Below are 15406 nucleotides of genomic sequence, written 5' to 3' on the forward strand. Positions count from 1 at the left end.
ATTATAAACTTTTTTTTTTGTCATTCAACAATCTTCACAGCACGTTAACCAGGAGTAGTTTCCATTTCAAGAAATCATTTTCTTTCAAGATGGCTGAGTAGGACCCTTAGCTTACTTCATCCCATATACAACAAGATAAAACTGACATCAGTAAACACAACCCAGAAAATGACCCTAAGACTGGCAGAATAGAATCCACAACTAAAGGTAGAGAATACACCATATCCAAGAACATAGAAAGGGTGAGTGCATGCATTGGGAGAAAAAAGGATCATGACTAGCAACACAGAGAAGAACAAGAAAAAATATATTATGCAGTGGAGTCTGCACAAGGAAGATAGATACCCAAAACATTTGGTTTGAAAGAAGAGTGGCCAAATTTCTTGAGTTATTACAAGCAGCAGGACTTAAAGCCTAAAATTTTAAATATCAGCAGGCTTGGCTCTGGGAGATTGAACTCTGGGAAGCTGGCTCAACAAACAGCCTGAAGAAATAGAGCATAGAAGACTCAGTTTTTAAAAAGCCTGTAACTTCCAAGAGGGAGAGTTATTTAGTCATCTCAGAAAGTGTCCCAGAGAGTCAGAGATCTCAGGAAGACAAAGTCCCCCTCAAAAAGAGGAGCTGGCAGATACCATTTATCTCCCCCACCCTCAGCCTAAACATTCAACCACCTGTAGGAAATAGTACAGCACCAACACTCGGATTCCATCTTGGATAAAACAAGCCCCATGGCCCCACACTTCAGTGGATCTGCCTTTCCAGTCATGCCTGCCTGAGTGCCAGCACTGTCAACCACCACCCCCCCCAGAAGTCTGATGCAAATTCTGTGAACACCATGTTTCTCTCTCCTCTCACAAAATATTTACAGGCCTCACTTTCCATGGGGGTAGCAGCAAGTCTTACTTCATAAGCACACCAGCTCACACCTTATTAAAACACATCCTACCCTGGCCAGTTACCAAATACTGTCACACCAAACAAAAGGAGTCTCTGCAGAAAACTGGACTGAAAGAAAAATTGGCCCAGACACAACAGGGAACACACAACACACACAGAAGACACTTCTTAAAGTGTCAGGGCTGGGTAATGGTACACTATATAACAGCTCATTTCAGGACCTTTTACAGGCCACTGCCTATAAAAGCAGGAGACATAGTTGGCTTCTCTAACACACAGAAACAGACACAGAGAGTTAGGGGAAAAGAGAGAGAGAGAGAGAGAGAGATTGAGAGAGAGGACTTTGTCCCAAATAAAAGAACAGGACAAAGCCACAGCTACACACTTAGGCAAAACAGAGGTAAATAATATAGCTAGTAGATAATTTAAACTAATGGTCATAAAGATACTCACTGGATTTGAGAAAAGAGGGGAGTACATCAGTAAGACCCTTAACAAAGAGATAAAAAGAACCAATTAGAGATGAAGAACACAAAAAATGAATTTCAAAATACACATGATGGAATAAATAGTAGGCTAGAGGAAAGAGAGGAATAAATTAATGACCTGTAGGACAAGGCAAAGAAAAATAATCAAGCTGAGCAAGTGAGACAAAAAAAAAAAAAAAACACACAAAAAACTTGCAAAATAAGAGTAGACTTAGGGAACCTAGTAATTTCATCAATCATAATAACATTTGTATTATGAGGGGTCCAGAAGAAGAGAAAGAAAAGGGCACAGAAAAATTACTTGAAGACGTAATAGCCAAAAAGCATCCCTAATCTGGGGACAGAAACAGATATCCAGATCCAGAAGGCACAGAGATCCCCCTGCAAAATTTTACCAAAAGAGGTCCACATCAAAGCACATAGCAATTAAGGAAAAAAGTAGTGATAAGACATAAAAAAAAAAGTAGCAAAAGAAAAGAAGACAGTTACAATCAAAAGAAACACCATGAGGCTATCACTGGACTTTTGCAGAAATTTTATAGGCCAGAAGAAAGTGGCATAAATACTCAGTGTTGAAAGGGGAAAAATTTGTAGCCAAGAATACTTTGACCAGGAAGAATAGAAGGAAAGATAAAAAGTTTCTCAAATAAAGACTAAAGGACTTCGTGACAACTAAACCCTCCCTAACAAGAAGTATTAAGGGACTCTGTGAGTGGAAAGGAAAAACCATAGGTGAGAGTATAAAAAAGTAGGACACAAAAAAGCAGTAAAAATAACTATCTCTGTAAAAATCATTCAAGGGATTCTCAAAATAAAAAGATGTAAAATATGACACTATATGCATAAAACTTGGGAGGGATGGTGAGAGGAGTATAGAATGTGTTCAAACTCAGGCCACCATCAACTTAACATTGAGTGTTATATGCAGAAGATGTTATATACAAAATTAATGGCAACCACAATTCAAAAACCAGTAATGCATAAGAAGAACAAAGAGAAAGGAATCCAAGTATATCACTAAAGAAACCATGAAAGAGAAAAGAGAAAACCATGTAAACCATGAAAGAGAAAAGAGAAAAAAAATGATCAGAAAAGAAACTACAAAAATAACTATGCAAACCATGAAAGAGAAAAGAGAAAAAAAAATGATCAGAAAAGAAACTACAAAAATAACTACAAAACAAGTAACACATGGCAGTAAATACATACCTATCAATAACTACTTTGAATGTAAATGGACAAAATGCTCCAGTCAAATAAATAGGGTGAGAGAATGGATAAAATAAATAAGACCCATCAAGATGTTGCTTACTGGAGACCTATTTCAGACCTAAAATCATCTACAGATTGAAAGTGAGGGAATTGAGAAACATATATTATACAAAAGACATTTTGTGTAATATTATACAAAAGAAAGCCAGGGTAGCAGTACGGATAAAATGGACTTAAAAAGAAAAAAAGACTAATAAGAGACAAAAGATGCTGTATAATAATAAATGAAGTAAGGCAAAAAGAGGACATAACAATTATAAATGTTTATGGATACAAATGGGAGCACCAAAATACATAAAACCATTAGTGCTAAATATAAAGGAACTAAACAAAAACAATACAATAGCAACCCACTTACATCAATCAACAGATCAAACAAAGATGATATAAACAAGGAAACAGTGGCTTTGAATAACACACAGGACCAGATGGATTTAATGGATGTATTCAGAACATTTAATCCTAAAACAGAATACACATTATTTTCAAGTGCACACAGAATATTCTAAAGAATAGATCACTTATTAGGTCACAAAACAAGTCTCAAAAAATTCTAAAAAGTCATACTTTGACCACAAATCTATGAAACTATAATCAAACAGAAGGAAAAATCTGGAAAGAGCATGAATATATGGAAGTAAAATAACATGCTACTAATCAATGAATGGGTCAACCAAGAAATCAAAGAAGAAAAAAAAATAAAATGGAAACAAAAAAAATAAATAAATAAAAACACAATGGTCCAAAATCTTAGGATGTGGAAATGTTTTTTAACAATGCAAGACTACCTAAAAAAGGCAAGAAAAATCCCAAACAAAAAACCTAAAATTACAACTAAAAGTACTATAGAAAACAAACAAACAAAGTCCAAAACCAGTTGAAGGAAGGTGATAATAAAAATTAGAAATTAAATAAATGATATAGAAACTAAAAATCAATAGAACACATCAATAAAACCAGGGGCTGGTTCTTTGGAAATACAAACAAAATTGATAAAACTAATCACACTCATAAAAATAAAGACAGACAAAGTGAGAGAACTACAAACCAATATCTCTGAGGCACAAAGATGTAAGAATCCTCAATAAAATACTAGGAAACCAAGTCCAACATTGCGTCTTAAAAAATCATTCACCACAATCAAGGGGGATTTACTCCTGGGATGCAAGGGTGGTTAAATAATTGCAATAAATCAATAGAACACATTGCCTCATTAGGAGAAAGGATAAAAACCGTATGATAATTTCAACAGAGGCAGAAAAAGCATTTGACAAAGAACAACATCCATTCATTTAAAAAAAAAAAAAAGTAGGTTTGGAGGGAACTTACCTAAACATAATAAAGTCAATATATGAAAACAAAAAGTTATAATCACCCTTAATGTGGAAAAACAAAATTTTTCCCCTCTAAGAGCAGGCACAAGAAGAGAAGGATGCCCACTTTCAACACTTTTATTCAATATAATACTGGAAGTCCTAACCACAACAGACAACAAGAGAAAGTAAAACTTCCCCTATTTGCAGATGATGTGGTACTGCATATGGAAAACACAAAAGACTCCACCAAAAACTGGCAGAACTGGTAAAATAACTTATTTAAGACACAAAATCAATGCACAGAAATCTGTTGCATTTCTATCCATTAATAATGAAGCAACAGAAAGTGAAATTAAGAAAACAATTCCATTTAAAATAACACCCAAAATAATAAGATACCTAGGAATAGACCTAACCAAAGTGGTGAAAGACCTGTACTCTGAAAACTATAAAACACCGATGGAAGAAATTTTGAGATGATGCAAAGAAATGGAAAGACATTCCATGCTCATGGATTGGAAAAACAACTATTGATAATGTCTATGCTACCCAAAACAACATACACATTTAATACCATCCCTATCAAAATACCAATAGCATTTTCCACAGACCTAGAACAAGCAAAACTAAAATGTGTACGGAACCACAAAAGACCTCAAATAGCCAAAGTGATATTGAAAAAGAGAAGCAAATCTGGAGCTATCACAATGCCAGACTCAAGTTATATTACAAAGCTGTAATAATCAAAACAGGATGGTGCTGGCAGGAAAACAGACACACAGACCAATGGAACAGAATACTTAGAAATACATCCACAACTATATGATCAATTAATCTTCAACAAAGGAGGTAAGAATATCCAAAGGGAAAAGTACAGTCTCTTCAACAAATGATGTTGAGAAAACTGGGCAGCAACATGCAAAAAAAGGAAGCTGGACCACTTTCTTACATCATCCACTAAAATAAATTCAAAATGAATTAAAGATCTGAATGTGAGACCTGAAACCACAAAAATCCTAGAACAACTTCTTTGGCAGTAGCCGTGGCAAATTTTTTTAGACTTATTTCTCGAGGCAAGGAAATCAAAAGCAAAAATAAACTATTGGGACTTCATCAAAATAAAAAGCTTCTGCACAGTGAAGGCTACAATCAACAAAACTAAAAGGCAATCTACTGAATGAGAGAAGATATTTGCAAGTGACATATCCCATAAAGGGTTAGTGCCCTAAATATGTAAATAACTGACAAAACTCAACATCCAAAAAACAAATAATCCAATTTAAAAAAACGGGGGAGAGAGCATGAACAGACAGTTCTCTGAAGAAGACATTAAATTGGCCAACAGACACATGAAAAGAGACTCAACATCACTCATCATCAGGGAAATGCAAATAAAATCTACAATGAGATGTCACCTCAAATCTGTCAGAACGGGTAACATGAACAACACAAGAAACAAGTGTAGGTGAGCATGTTGTGAAAGAGAAACGCTCACACCCTGTTTGTGGAAATGCAAGCTGGTGCAACCACTGTTGAGAACAATATGGGGTTTCCTTAAAAAATTATTATTCTAAGGAAGTATCTCATGTGTGGAAAAAGCAAATTTCAAGGAAATATATGTCTTCTAGGATTAGTCAAAATAATAAAAAATATTCTAAGTAAAATGTCTACCAAAAAAATGTCATAAAAATACATTATATGTTTATAAAAAAAAATTGGAAGGGGAGGCGAACCATAAGAGACTATAGACTCTGAAAAACAACCTGAGGGTTTTGAAGGGTCAGGGGTGGGAGGTTGGGGGAACAGGTGGTGGGTAATAGGGAGGGCATGTTTTGCATGGAGCACTGGGTGTTGTGCAAAAACAATGAATACTGTTACACTGAAAAAATAAATTAATTTAAAAAAAAAGTCAGTCAGAGAAAGACAAATGCCGTAGATTTCACTCGCATTTCGAACTTAAACAAATGAGCAAAGGGGGATAAAATAGAAGGAGACAAACCAAGAAACTACTCTTAACTATAGAAAACAAACTGATAGTTACCAGAAAGGAGGTGGGTGAGGGAATGGGTGAAATAGGTGACCTGACATTAACAGAGGAAATATTTAAATAATAGCAAATTAGTTTGCATCGGTAAAGTATTAAAAAGGCTAAAATGAAACAGATACTGTAGAGATGTTAAAATGCTAACTATTAAGTTCATGTGCAAAATATGTCAGTTTAATTCTGTCACCTTTATATTTTAATGCACTGAAGAAAGGCTTACATTTTGTTGAACTGGTCAAAAAACTGGTCACTGGATTCAATAACCATCTCATAATAGTGAAATATACTAGTCTTGAATGAAAATGTTGTGCTGCTTTCTAATAATTTCTAATACTTTTTACTATAGATGCAACAATAATTTAGAATTTCACTCATAAACTAAATGTTATTTTCCTTTAAGGCATACAAGAGTTACTCTGATTCATTACCCAGAATTCTCTGTAAAACAGTTAAGATTATTTCTGTGTATGCATAGACAATAGGACACTGATTTGTTGGAGCTGTCTTATTCTGGCTTAAAAGAACAGACTGTTACATATTCAGAAATGTCGCCTTCTGTTTGTTAAATTGTTAATAGCTAGAAGTTGGCTAGAATAGGAAATTTTACAGTATGGAAACTGGCAAATGTTACTAATTAGTATCTTATTGTCTTTCCCTATGGACGCAGTTTACTAGCACACACTGGATGGGAACGTCCAGGGGAAAAAAAAAAAAAGCTAGATGTACACCTATCCTAAGTGTTGGAAAAGCTGAAGCAGAAGATTGGGTTGAAATTGATGAAGGTGTGGTCCCAAATGATGCTTCATGTCAATCAAGGGAGCTAGTAGATAAGTTATATATTGTGTGAGCTGCAGCAGCATATCATGCCCCACAGCAACCTCTACAGTATTAAAAAATAATAATAATTCTAAGTCTCTAGAAGCTTAAGAAAACCTGACATTTTAAGTATCTTGGCATATACTATTTTTTTTCTATTTTGAAGCATTATCTTTTAATGATTTTATTCAAACCCTCACCCCATCCTCACAAACACATGCACACATAGACACATACATACATGCATACATGCATTCACATAGCCTGAGGTATCATACCTTCTTTTTACATATTGCATCTCAATTCATGACACATACTTGGAGTTCATTAAGTATTAGCAACATCCTGTCCCATTTTTGAATAGAGAAGTTTTATTTATTTATTTTATTTTTTTTTATCCATTTTATTTATTTTTTCAGCGTAACAGTATTCATTCTTTTTGCACAACACCCAGTGCTCCATGCAAAACGTGCCCTCCCCATTACCCACCACCTGTTCCCCCAACCTCCCACCCCTGATCCTTCAAAACCCTCAGGTTGTTTTTCAGAGTCCATAGTCTCTTATGGTTCGCCTCCCCTCCCCAATGTCCATAGCCCGCTCCCCCTCTCCCAATCCCACCTCCCCCCAGCAACCCCCAGTTTGTTTTGTGAGATTAAGAGTCATTTATGGTTTGTCTCCCTCCCAATCCCATCTTGTTTCATTTATTCTTCTCCTATCCCCCTACCCCCCCATGTTGCTTCTCCATGTCCTCATATCAGGGAGATCATATGATAGTTGTCTTTCTCCGATTGACTTATTTCACTAAGCATGATACGCTCTAGTTCCATCCACGTCGTCGCAAATGGCAAGATTTCATTTCTTTTGATGGCTGCATAGTATTCCATTGTGTATATATACCACATCTTCTTTATCCATTCATCTGTTGATGGACATCTAGGTTCTTTCCATAGTCTGGCTATTGTAGACATTGCTGCTATAAACATTCGGGTACACGTGCCCCTTCGGATCACTATGTTTGTATCTTTAGGGTAAATACCCAGTAGTGCAATTGCTGGGTCATACGGTAGTTCTATTTTCAACATTTTGAGGAACCTCCATGCTGTTTTCCAGAGTGGTTGGACCAGCTTGCATTCCCACCAACAGTGGAGGAGGGTTCCCCTTTCTCCACATCCTCTCCAGCATCTGTCATTTCCTGACTTGTTCATTTTAGCCATTCTGACTGGTGTGAGGTGATATCTCATTGTGGTTTTGATTTGTATTTCCCTGATGCCGAGTGACGTGGAGCACTTTTTCATGTGTCTGTTGGCCATCTGGATGTCTTCTTTGCAGAAATGTCTGTTCATGTCCTCTGCCCATTTCTTGATTGGATTGTTTGTTCTTTGGGTGTTGAGTTTGCTAAGTTCCTTATAGATTTTGGATACTAGCCCTTTATCTGATATGTCGTTTGCAAATATCTTCTCCCATTCTGTCAGCTGTCTTTTGGTTTTGTGAACTGTTTCCTTTGCTGTGCAAAAGCTTTTGATCTTGATGAAATCCCAATAGTTCATTTTTGCCCTTGCTTCCCTTGCCTTTGCCGTTGTTCCTAGGAAGATGTTGCTGCGGCTGAGGTCGAAGAGGTTGCTGCCTGCATTCTCCTCAAGGATTTTGATGGATTCCTTTCTCACATTGAGGTCCTTCATCCATTTGGAGTCTATTTTCGTGTGTGGTGTAAGGAAGTGGTCCAATTTCATTTTTCTGCATGTGGCTGTCCAATTTTCCCAGCACCATTTATTGAAGAGGCTGTCTTTTTTCCATTGGACATTCTTTCCTGCTTTGTCGAAGATGAGTTGGCCATAGAGTTGAGGGTCTATTTCTGGGCTCTCTATTCTGTTCCACTGATCTATGTGTCTGTTTTTGTGCCAGTACCATGCTGTCTTGATGATGACAGCTTTGTAATAGAGCCATTTGACAAAGTACAGCATCCCTTCCTGATCAAAACTCTTCAAAGTGTAGGGATAGAGGGCACATACCTCAATATTATCAAAGCCATCTATGAAAAACCCACCGCAAATATCATTCTCAATGGAGAAAAACTGAAAGCTTTTCCATTAAGGTCAGGAACACGGCAGGGATGTCCATTATCACCACTGCTATTCAACATAGTATTAGAAGTCCTAGCCTCAGCAATCAGACAACAAAAAGAAATTAAAGGCATCCAAATTGGTAAAGAAGAAGTCAAACTATCACTCTTCGCAGATGATATGATACTATATGTGGAAAACCCAAAAGACTCCACTCCAAAACTGCTAGAACTTGTACAGGAATTCAGGAAAGTGTCAGGATATAAAATCAATGCACAGAAATCACTTGCATTTCTGTACACCAACAACAAGACAGAAGAAAGAGAAATTAAGGAGTCAATCCCATTTACAATTGTACCCAAAACTATAAGATACCTAGGAATAAACCTAACCAAAGAGACTAAGAATCTATACACAGAAAATTATAAAGTACTCATGAAAGAAATTGAGGAAGACACAGAGAAGTTTTATTTAATATAGACCAAAGAGGACCACAATGCAATGCCCTCCATAATTTTTTGGTTTTTCATATTCCTTACAGAATCTTAAACATTAGGAGAGAAGAAAGATGGGTGAGGATATGTAGTTGAGGAAATCATTGAACAGATTAAAAAAAAAAAAAAAAAGGAACACACACTTTACTTGTTCTGTTTCCCAGACAGACATACATAGATCTTATAAAATTAGGTAGTGTCAGAGAGTGAATTTTATAAAAAAAAAATTTTCTATTAAAAATTACAAGAACTTTTTAAGTCCAACATCCTCAAAACCACTGAAGCACCTCAAATAATTATATTAAAAAATTGCTTGAAATCTGCCGCTCTGGGAGAATTTACTGTTGTGATAACTGTGCTCTGCCTTGAAGAACATGGTTCTCTGCTATTTATAACAATAATTCATTACCGTATAAGCTAGTTTTAAGTAAAGTTTAGGCAGCAATGAACTTTAAGCATTATGTATACAATGATGAATTTTATGAATGATAAATTTTTGATGAAAATTATGATAAATTTTATGAAAGATGAAAATTATGAATTTTATGAAGAACTGCTATAAACTGGAGAGGAAACATCTATTGACTACAGGGGATTTTCTGTTACCATAAAACTACACAAATGGGTGGATGGACATGTAATCTTATTTTATTATATTTATGTAAGTCAAAGTAAATGATTTATGTGCAATGAAAGAATACATAATTACTGATAAATTAGAAATTATGTTGGAGAAAACCAAAGATGATAAATTTGGAAGGACAAACTATCCATACATACCAGGATGATTGCTAAAGCACCTTAGAGTAAGTGAAGTAATTACTGATTACTTAAAATCTTGTATTAAATCATAAATCATTCAAGTAAAGCTAGTTCCACAGGGACTTTCTGACACCAAAGAAACAAGAATATAATACACTAAGTAATCCTCAGTACAAGTACTTGGTGTTGATTTCACTGGTTTAAGGTAATCCTTCTTGTTTGTTTTCAACCAGTACCACAAATCTTGTCACTATGATGTCTTTAGAATACAAATAAATTTGTTTCATAAAGCTTAACTATTAATCATTTTTGACAGAGCATTAAATTACATTGAGGTTCTCATAGTAACTCACTAAAAAATAACCTACAAAATTTACAAAGTACAAAACTAATTTTTTGTGAACACTACATGTATACCTCATTTTATTTTGCTTCACTTTATTGCACTTTATCAATATTGTTTTTACAAATTGAAGTTTTGTGGCAATCCCACACCAATTAGCTCTATTAGCATCATTTTCCAAGAGTCTGTTCATTTCGTGTCTGTATGTCACATTTTGGTAATTCTTCTAGTATTTCAAGCTTTTTTTATTATTTGTTATGGTGTCTGTGATCAGTGACTTTGATGTTACTATTGTTTTGGGTGCTATGAACTGCACACATATAATTTGGCAAACAATCGAAAAACACTAATTGTATTTCGACTGCTTCACTCACTGGCCATTCCTCTATCTCTCTCTGTTTCCTCAGGCCTTCCTCTTTCCTGAGACACATGATACTGAAATTAGACCAGTTAATAACCCTATAATGACCACTAAATATTCAAGTAAATAGAAGAGTTGCACATCTTTTACTTTAAATCAAAAGCTAGGAATGATTAAGCTTATGAGAAAGGCATGTTGAAAGCCAAGATAGGCTAAAAGCTAGGCCTCTTCCATCAGTTTAGACAAGCTGTGAAGGGAAAGGAAAAGTTCTTGGATGAAATTAAAAGTGTCATTCCAATGAACAGAAAATAAACAAGAAAATGAAATGAACTTATTGTTGATATGGAGAAAGTTTGAGTGGTCTGGATAAATCAGACCAGCCACAACCATGCACTTAAGCCAAAGCCTAATAACCCAGATCAAGGCCCTAATTATCTTCAATTATAAGAAAACTGAGAGACATGAAGAAGCAGCAGAGAAGTGTGAAGCTAGTAGAGGTCAGTTGGTGAAGTTTAAGGAAGGAACCTATATCCATAACATAAGAGTGTAAGGTGAGGCAGCAAGTGCTGATGTAGAAACTACAGCAGGTTATCTGAAGATCTATCTAGGATAATTAATGAAGGTGGTTACACTAAAGAACAGATTTCAATGTAGATGAAACACCCTTATACTGGAAGAAGATGACATCTAAAATTTTCATAGCTCAAGAGAAGTCAATGTCTGGATTCAAAGCTTGAAAGGACAGGTGGACATTCTTCTTAGGGGCTAATACAGCTAGGACTTTAAGGTGAAGCCAATGTTCATTTAGTATTCTGAAAATCCTAGAACACTTAAGAATTATATAATCTACTCTGCCTATACACTATAGATGGAGCAATAATACCTTAGGACAGCACATCTGTTGACAATATGGCTTGCTAAATACTTTAAGCCGAGTGTTGAGACCTATCACTCAGGGAGAAAAAAAAAATTCTTACAGAGGATTACTGCTCTTTAACAATGTACCTGGTCACCCAAGAACTCTTATGGGGGTACACAATGGGATTAATGTTGTTTTTATGCCTACTAACACAACATTCATTGTGCAGTTCACAGACCAAGGAGTAATTTTGGCTTCCAAGTCCAATTATTTAAGAAGCATATTTTATAAGGGTATAGCTGCATAGATAATGATACCTCTGATGGATCTATGAAGTAAGTTGAAAATGTTTTGGAAAGGATTTACCATTGTAGATGCCATTAAGGACATTTTTGATTTATGGGAAGAAGTCTAAATATCAACAGAAATAGGAGTTTGGAAAAGTTGACTTTGAGGAGTTCAAGCCTTCAGTAGAGGAAGTAACTTCAGATGTGGTAAAAAATAGAAAGAGAGCTAGAATTAGAATTAGGGTCTAAAGATGTGAGTGAATTGCTATAATCTCATGATGAAACTTAACAAATGATGAATTATTTCTTATGGAGAAGTAAAGAAAGTGATTTTTTATTGTTTTAAATTTAATTTCATAGTTAACAAACAAAAATTGTTATATTAGTTTAATATGTACAATTCAGTGATTCAGCGATTTTATACATTACTCAGCACTCATCATAATAGGTGCACTCTTAATCCCCATCACCTATTTCACCCACTCTCCCACCCACCTCCCCTTAAGTAAGCATCAGATTGTTTTTTAGAGTTAAGAGAGGAGTGCCCCTGTTTCTAGGTCCACCTGAGTGGTTCAGTCAACTAAACATCTACCTTCAGCTCAGGTCATAATCCTGGGGTCCTGGGATCCAAACCCTGCATCAGACACCCAGCTCTGAGGGGGGCCTGCTTCTCTCCCTCCCTCTACCTGCAGCTCCCCTTGCTTATGCTCTCTCTCTTACTCCATTTGTCAAATAAATAAATAAAATATTTCTAAAGGATTTCTAAAAAGTCTGTAGGTTCCTCTTTTTTTTTTCTTTTCTTCTTTCTTTTTCTTAAATTCCACATGTGAGTGAAATCTATGGCATTTGTCTTTCTCTGACTGACTTATTTTGTTGAGCATTACACACTGTAGCTCCTTCCACATCATTGTAAATGTCAAGATTTCACTCTTTTTTGTGGCTGAATAGTTTTCCATTGAGTATACCTGCCACTTCTATATCAGTTGATGGACACTTGGGCTGCTTCCATAATGTGGCTATTGTAAATAATTCTGCAATAAACACAGCAGGGGATGTATCCCTTTCAATTAGTGCTTTTCTATTTGGGGAGTAAATACTCAGTAGTGCTGTTACTGATTGTAGGGTACTTTTTAAAATTTATTTTTTATTTTTTTATAAACATATAATGTATTTTTATCCCTAGGGGTACAGGTCTGTGAATTGCCAGGTTTACACACTTCACAGCACTCACCATAGTACATACCCTCCCCAAAGTCCATAACACCACCTCCGTCCCAACCCCCTCCCCCCAGCAACCCTCATTTTGTTTTGTGAGATTAAGAGTCACTTATGGTTTGTCTCCCTCCCAATCACATCTTGTTTCATTTATTCTTCTCCTACTCCCTTAACCCCCCCATGTTGCATCTCCACTTCATCATATCAGGGAGATCATATGATAGTTGTCTTTCTCTGACTGACTTATTTTGCTAAGCATGATACCCTCTAGTTCCATCCACGTTGTCGCAAAAGGCAAGATTTCATTTCTTTTGATGGCTGCATAGTATTCCATCGAGTATATATACCATTTCTTCTTTATCCATTCATCTGTTGATGGACATCTAGGTTCTTTCCATAGTTTGGCTATTGTAGTCATTGCTGCTATAAACATTTGGATGCACGTGCCCCTTCAGATCACTATGATTGTATCTTTAGGGTAAATACCCAGTAGTGCAATTGCTGGGTCATAGGGTAGTTCTATTTCCAACATTTTGAGGAACCTCCATGCTGTTTTTCAGAGTGGTTGCACCAGCTTGCATTCCCACCAACAGTGGAGGAGGGTTCCGCTTTCTCCGCATCCTTGCCAGCATCTCTCATTTCCTGACTTGTTCATTTTAGCCATTCTGACTGGTGTGAGGTGATATCTCATTGTGGTTTTGATTTGTATTTCCCTGATGCTGAGTGATGTGGAGCACTTTTTCATGTGTCTATTGGCCATCTGTATGTCTTCTTTGCAGAAATGTCTGTTCGTGTATTCTGCCCATTCTTTTTTTTTTTTTTTTCATTTCTTCTCCTATTCTTTTATTTATTAAACAGTAATCTTTAACAATAAATGCCAGAGGAAAGCAACAGATAAAAGCAGGGGATTTGCATAATAGATGAGAAATGACTGAGCCATGGCAGACCAGAAGTTTCTGTTTTCTTCTGTGGGGCCAGGAGTCCACAATGTGGTGTGCTCATCTTTCTTTTCCCTCACAAAGGTCACAAACAGCTTAGAGGGGAGGCTGAATGTGATGACTGGTCCGAATTTTTGCTATTCAGCCATTTTTCTTGATCTTGCTCTCTGACTCCATCCATTCCAGACTGTTCAATGGATTTGTAATAAACTTCCAAGATGAAGGGAAATTTCTTGCTCATCGTTTGCCTGAAATGTGGCTTGTGTTCATCTTATTAAATAAAAAATATGCTCCAAAAACGCCAAAGAGTTCAACAACTAAAACTCCTTTAAAGATCTTCTTTGCCACTGGTTCCACAGTGTGGGCCATCCTGAGGTGCTTGCACACCTATTCTGCCCATTCTTGATTGGATTATTTGTTCTTTGAGTGTTGAGTTTGCTAACTTCTTTATAGATGTTGGACACTAGCCCTTTATCTGATATGTCATTTGCAAATATCTTCTCCAATTCTGTCAGTTGTCTTTCAGTTTTCTTAAAACAAAAAGATTTTGTTTTTGTTTTCTTAAAGCAAAAGCTTTTGATCTTGATGAAATCCCAATAGTTCATTTTTGCTCTTGCTTCCCTTGCCTTTGGTGATGTTGCCAGGAAAACGTCGCTGTGGCTGAGGTCAAAGAGGTTGCTGCCTGTGTTCTCCTCAAGAATTTTGATGGATTCCTTTCGCACATTGAGGTCCTTCATCCATTTTGAGTCTATTTTCATGTGTGGTGTAAGGAAATGGTCCAATTTCATTTTTCTACATGTGGTTGTCCAATTTTCCCAACACCATTTGTTGAAGAGGCTGTCTTTTTTCCATTGGACATTCTTTTCTGCTTTGTTGAAGATTAGTTGACCATAGAGTTGAGGGTCTATTTCTGGGCTCTCTATTCTGTTCCATTGATCTATGTGTCTGTTTTTGTGCCAGTACCATGCTATCTTGATGATGACAGCTTTGTAATAGAGCTTGAAGTCCAGAATTGTGATGCCACCAACTTTAGCTTTCTTTTTCAATATTCCTTTGGCTATTCAAGATCTTTTCTGGTTCCATATAAATTTTAGATTATTTGATACCGGTTGAGAACAGATTTAGGACCCAGGATGTGATCTATTCTGGAGAATGTTCCATGTGCACTAGAGAAGAATGTGTACTCTGTTGCTTTGGGATGAAATGTTCTGAATATATCTGTGATGTCCATCTGGTCCAGTGTGTCATTGAAGG

General features: G+C 36.2%; 1 pseudogene; it reads right to left on the minus strand.

The window, feature by feature from the left end:
• Positions 1-14237: 14237 nt before the first annotated feature.
• Positions 14238-14521, minus strand: LOC123946478 (annotated as a pseudogene).
• Between the last annotated feature and the right edge of the window lie 885 nt (positions 14522-15406).

This window comes from Meles meles, chromosome 7, assembly GCF_922984935.1.
Source record: "Meles meles chromosome 7, mMelMel3.1 paternal haplotype, whole genome shotgun sequence".
Taxonomy (NCBI): domain Eukaryota; kingdom Metazoa; phylum Chordata; class Mammalia; order Carnivora; family Mustelidae; genus Meles; species Meles meles.